The 5,286-nt window shown below is 40.1% G+C and overlaps 3 non-coding genes and 2 pseudogenes across 3 annotated transcripts; all 5 read right to left on the reverse strand.

The window, feature by feature from the left end:
- Nucleotides 1-135: 135 nt before the first annotated feature.
- Nucleotides 136-256, reverse strand: LOC144515140 (5S ribosomal RNA). Its single transcript, XR_013501725.1, has one exon. It is a non-coding gene; the product is annotated as a 5S ribosomal RNA (ribosomal RNA).
- Nucleotides 257-1,134: 878 nt separating this feature from the next.
- On the reverse strand, nt 1,135-1,253 carry LOC144515138 (5S ribosomal RNA). Its single transcript, XR_013501723.1, has one exon. It is a non-coding gene; the product is annotated as a 5S ribosomal RNA (ribosomal RNA).
- An 872-nt stretch (nt 1,254-2,125) lies between these two features.
- Nucleotides 2,126-2,244, reverse strand: LOC144515139 (5S ribosomal RNA). The gene has a single exon (XR_013501724.1). It is a non-coding gene; the product is annotated as a 5S ribosomal RNA (ribosomal RNA).
- A 1,866-nt stretch (nt 2,245-4,110) lies between these two features.
- LOC144515141 (5S ribosomal RNA) lies at nt 4,111-4,227 on the reverse strand (annotated as a pseudogene).
- Nucleotides 4,228-5,102: 875 nt separating this feature from the next.
- Nucleotides 5,103-5,221, reverse strand: LOC144515142 (5S ribosomal RNA; annotated as a pseudogene).
- Nucleotides 5,222-5,286: the final 65 nt, after the last annotated feature.

Below are 5,286 nucleotides of genomic sequence, written 5' to 3' on the forward strand. Positions count from 1 at the left end.
GAATGGCAGTCAGTGTTTTTCAACCCTTTGTTGAACAGAAAGTGGCATCTAGTGAGCCTCAGAAAATGAAGACAGTGTTTTGCTTTTGCTTCATTTGACCATTACTAGCGCCCTCTGCTGACGTAGAAAAGAAAAAGCTTACAGCACCGGGTATTCCCAGGCGGTCTCCCATCCAAGTACTGACCCGGCCCGACTCTCTGCTTAGCTTCCGAGATCGGACGAGATCGGGCGTGTTCAGGGTGGTATGGCCGTAAGCTGAGTGTACCAAGTGAAAACAAGCTATTTAAAGACGATGAACCCCCAGAGGTTCTCAAAACTGTTGAAGACGCAGTTTGGGGGTTGAGGAGTACTCAACTACATGTAATCACACTAGTAGTGCACCTATACATTTTGCAGTAGCTTTCTGGTAGTTCAACTACATTCATCTTCGAACCAACAAGTTGAATTGCTTTTTTTTGCTCTTTTTTTTCGGTACTGTAATTAACACTGCTGTATTTTTAAGCATTCTTTCATTTGTTTTTGTTCCATATTTATTCATTCATTTAGCCTGTTGCTATATGTATTCTTACATGTATGTATTTCCATGTTTATTTTTTTTCATTACTGTAATTATTTCTCAATTCTTTTGAACTTTACCTTTACTCAGACTTGAGTGACTTGTCGTCTTCCGTAAATTTGCATGATCCAAAATGTAGATATCTTTGATTTCAAAACTATCCAGATCGGCACAATCTTGAAGAACAAGAACAAAGAATTCATGGTCAAAGTGCATGAACTCCTACTTGAATTGTTGAACACTGTGAGGTTGTTTATTTTAGTTTTAATTAAAGATGTTGCTTCCAAAAAAAAGTTGCATCCTCCGTACAGTTTCCTTGTCAGCTCTGTCTCCAGCAAAGGAGGAGTAGCGCCCTCTGGCGATGGTGAAATGAAGCTTGCAAACCACTGTCTTTATTTTCTAAGCTCACTAGATGGCAATCTCTGTTCAAAGAAAAGGGTTAAAGGAATGGCAATTCAGTGTGTTTTCAACCCTTTGTTGAACAGAAAGTGGCATCTAGTGAGCTCAGAAAATGAAGACAGTGTTTTTGCTTTGCTTCATTTGACCATTACTAGCGCCCTCTGCTGACGGAAAAGAAAAGCTTACAGCACCGGGTATTCCCAGGCGGTCTCCCATCCAAGTACTGACCCGGCCCGACCCTGCTTAGCTTCCGAGATCGGACGAGATCGGGCGTGTTCAGGGTGGTATGGCCGTAAGCGAGTGTACCAAGTGAAAACAAGCTATTTAAAGACGATGAACCCCAGAGGTTCTCAAAACTGTTGAAGACGCAGTTTGGGGGTTGAGGAGTACTCAACTACATGTAATCACACTAGTAGTGCACCTATACATTTTGCAGTAGCTCTCTGGTAGTTCAACTACATTCATCTTCGAACCAACAAGTTGAATTGCTTTTTTTGCTCTCTTTTTTTCGGTACTGTAATTAACACTGCTGTATTTTTAAGCATTCTTTCATTTGTTTTGTTCCATATTTATTCATTCATTTAGCCTGTTGCTATATGTATTCTTACATGTATGTATTTCCATGTTTATTTTTTTTCATTACTGTAATTATTTCTCAATTCTTTTGAACTTTACCTTACTCAGACTTGAGTGACTTGTCGCTCTTCCGCAAATTTGCATGATCCAAAATGTAGATATCTCTGATTTCAAAACTATCCAGATTGGCATAATCTTGAAGAACAAGAATATTCAATTCATGGTCAAAGTGCATGAACTCCTACTTGAATTGTTGAACACTGTGAGGTTGTTTATTTTAGTTTTAATTAAAGATGTTGCTTCCAAAAAAAAGTTGCATCCTCCGCACAGTTTCCTTGTCAGCTCTGTCTCCAGCAAAGGAGGAGTAGCGCCTCTGAGCGATGGTGAAATGAGTTTGCAAACCACTGTCTTATTTTTCTAGCTCACTAGATGGCACCTCTGTTCAAAGAAAAGGGTTAAAGGAATGGCAATTCAGTGTGTTTTTCAACCCTTTGTTGAACAGAAAGTGGCATCTAGTGAGCTCAGAAAATGAAGACAGTGTTTTGCTTTGCTTCATTTGACCATTACTAGCGCCCTCTGCTGACGGGAAAAGAAAGCTTACAGCACCGGGTATTCCCAGGCGGTCTCCCATCCAAGTACTGACCCTGCCCGACTCTGCTTAGCTTCCGAGATCGGACGAGATCGGGCGTGTTCAGGGTGGTATGGCCGTAAGCTTTAGTGTACAAGTGAAAACAAGTTATTTAAAGACGATGAACCCCAGAGGTTCTCAAAACTGCTGAAGACGCAGTTTGGGGCTGAGGAGTACTCAACTACATGTAATCACACTAGTAGTGCACTCATACATTTTGCAGTAGCTTCTTCTGGTAGTTCAACTACATTCATCTTCGAACCAACAAGTTGAATTGCTTTTTTTGCTCTTTTTTTCTCGGGTACTGTAATTAACACTGCTGTATTTTTTAAGCATTCTTTCATTTGTTTTGTTCCATATTTATTCATTCATTTAGCCTGTTGCTATATGTATTCTTACATGTATGTATTTCCATGTTTATTTTTTTCATTACTGTAATTATTTCTCAATTCTTTTGAACTTTACCTTACTCAGACTTGAGTGACTTGTCGTCTTTCCGTAAATTTGCATGATCCAAAATGTAGATATCTTTGATTTCAAAACTATCCAGATCGGCACAATCTTGAAGAACAAGAACAAAGAATCTCATGGTCAAAGTGCATGAACTCCTACTTGAATTGTTGAACACCGTGAGGTTGTTTATTTTAGCTTTTAATTAAAGATGTTGCTTCCAAAAAAGTTGCATCCTCCTAGACAGTTTCCTTTGTCAGCTCTGTCTCCAGCAAAGGAGGAGTAGCGCTCTGGCGATGGTGAAATGAAGCTTTTGCAAACCACTCGTCTTTATTTTTCAAGCTCACTAGATGGCAATCTCTGTTCAAAGAAAAGTGCTAAAGGAATGGCAATTCAGTGTGTTTTCAAACCCTTTGTTGAACAGAAAGTGGCATCTAGTGAGCTCAGAAAATGAAGACAGTGTTTTTGCTGTTTCATTTGACCATTACTAGCGCTCTCTGCTGACGGAAAGAAAGCTTACAGCACCGGTATTCTCAGGCTGATCTCCCATCCAGTACTGACCCGCCCGATCTTGCTTTAGCTTCTCGAGATCGACCCGAGATCGGCGTGTTCAGGGTGGTATGTCAGTAGTTGAGTGTACCGCGTGAAAACAAGCTATTTAAAGACGATGAACCCAGAGGTTCTCAAAACTGTTGAAGACGCAGCTTTGAAGGTTGAGTGAGTACTCACCACATGTAATCAATCCAGTAGTAGTGCACTCCCATACATTTTGTAGTCTCGGTAGTTCAACCATATTCATCTTCGAACCAACGTTGAATCATGCTTTGTTTTGCTCTTTTTTTCGGACTGTACTAACACTGCTGTATTTTTAAGTATCTTTTTCATTTGTTTTGTTCTCATATTTATCCATTCATTTAGCCTGTTACTATATGTATTCTACATACATATGTATTTCCATGTTTATTTTTTTCATTACTGTACTATTTCTAATTCTTTTGAACTTTACCTTACTCAGACTTGAGTGACTTGATCGCTCTTCCGCAAATTTGCATGATCCAAATATGTAGATATCTCTGATTTCAAACTATCCAGATTGGCACAATCTTGAAGAACAAGTAATATGCACTCATGGTCAAAGTGCATGAACTCCTACTTGAATTGTTGAACACTGTGAGGTTGTTTGTTTTAGTTTTAATTAAAGATGTTGCTTCCAAAAAAAGTTGCATCCTCCGCACAGTTTCCTTGTCAGCTCTGTCTCCAGCAAAGGAGGAGTAGCGCCTCTGATGATGGTGAATGAGCTTTGTAAACCACTGTCTTTATTTTTCTAAGCTCACTAGATGGCAATCTCTGTTCAAAGAAAAGGGTTAAAGGAATGGCAATTCAGTGTTTTCCAAACCCTTTGTTGAACAGAAAGTGGCATCTAGTGAGCTCAGAAAATGAAGACAGTGTTTTGCTTTGCTTCATTTGACCATTACTAGCGCCCTCTGCTGACGGAAAAGAAAGCTTACAGCACCGGGTATTCCCAGGCGGTCTCCCATCCAAGTACTGACCCGGCCCGACCCTGCTTAGCTTCCGAGATCGGACGAGATCGGGCGTGTTCAGGTGGTATGGCCGTAGCTGAGTGTACCAAGTGAAAACAAGCTATTTAAAGACGATGAACCCCAGAGGTTCTCAAAACTGTTGAAGACGCAGTTTGGGGTTGAGGAGTACTCAACTACATGTAATCACACTAGTAGTGCACCTATACATTTTGCAGTAGCTCTCTGGTAGTTCAACTACATTCATCTTCTCGAACCAACAAGTTGAATTGCTTTTTTTGCCTCTTTTTTTCGGTACTGTAATTAACACTGCTGTATTTTTTAAGCATTCTTTCATTTGTTTTGTTCCATATTTATTCATTCATTTAGCCTGTTGCTATATGTATTCTTACATGTATGTATTTCCATGTTTATTTTTTTTCATTACTGTAATTATTTCTCAATTCTTTTGAACTTTACCTTTACTCAGACTTGAGTGACTTGTCGTCTCTCCGCAAATTTGCATGATCCAAAATGTAGATATCTCTGATTTCAAAACTATCCAGATTGGCACAATCTTGAAGAACAAGAACAAATGAATTCATGGTCAAAGTGCATGAACTCCTACTTGAATTGTTGAACACTGTGAGGTTGTTTATTTTAGTTTTAATTAAAGATGTTGCTTCCAAAAAAAGTTGCATCCTCCGTGACAGTTTCCTTGTCAGCTCTGTCTCCAGCAAAGGAGGAGTAGCGCCTGGCGATGGTGAAATGAAGCTTGCAAACCACTGTCTTTATTTTCTAAGCTCACTAGATGGCAATCTCTGTTCAAAGAAAAGGGCTAAAGGAATGGCAATTCAGTGTGTTTTCAACCCTTTGTTGAACAGAGTGGCATCTAGTGAGCTCAGAAAATGAAGACAGTGTTTTTGCTTTTGCTTCATTTGACCATTACTAGCGCCCTCTGCTGACGGAAAGAAAAGCTTTACAGCACCGGGTATTCTCAGGCGGTCTCCCATCCAGTACTGACTCCGGCCCGACCTCTGCTTAGCTTCCGAGATCGGACGAGATCGGGCGTGTTCAGGTGGTGTGGCCGTAAGCGAGTGTACCAAGTGAAAACAAGCTATTTAAAGACGATGAACCCCAGAGGTTCTCAAACTGTTGAA

Source organism: Sander vitreus, unplaced genomic scaffold (genome assembly GCF_031162955.1).
Source record: "Sander vitreus isolate 19-12246 unplaced genomic scaffold, sanVit1 ctg975_0, whole genome shotgun sequence".
In the NCBI taxonomy this organism is placed as follows: Eukaryota; Metazoa; Chordata; class Actinopteri; order Perciformes; family Percidae; genus Sander; species Sander vitreus.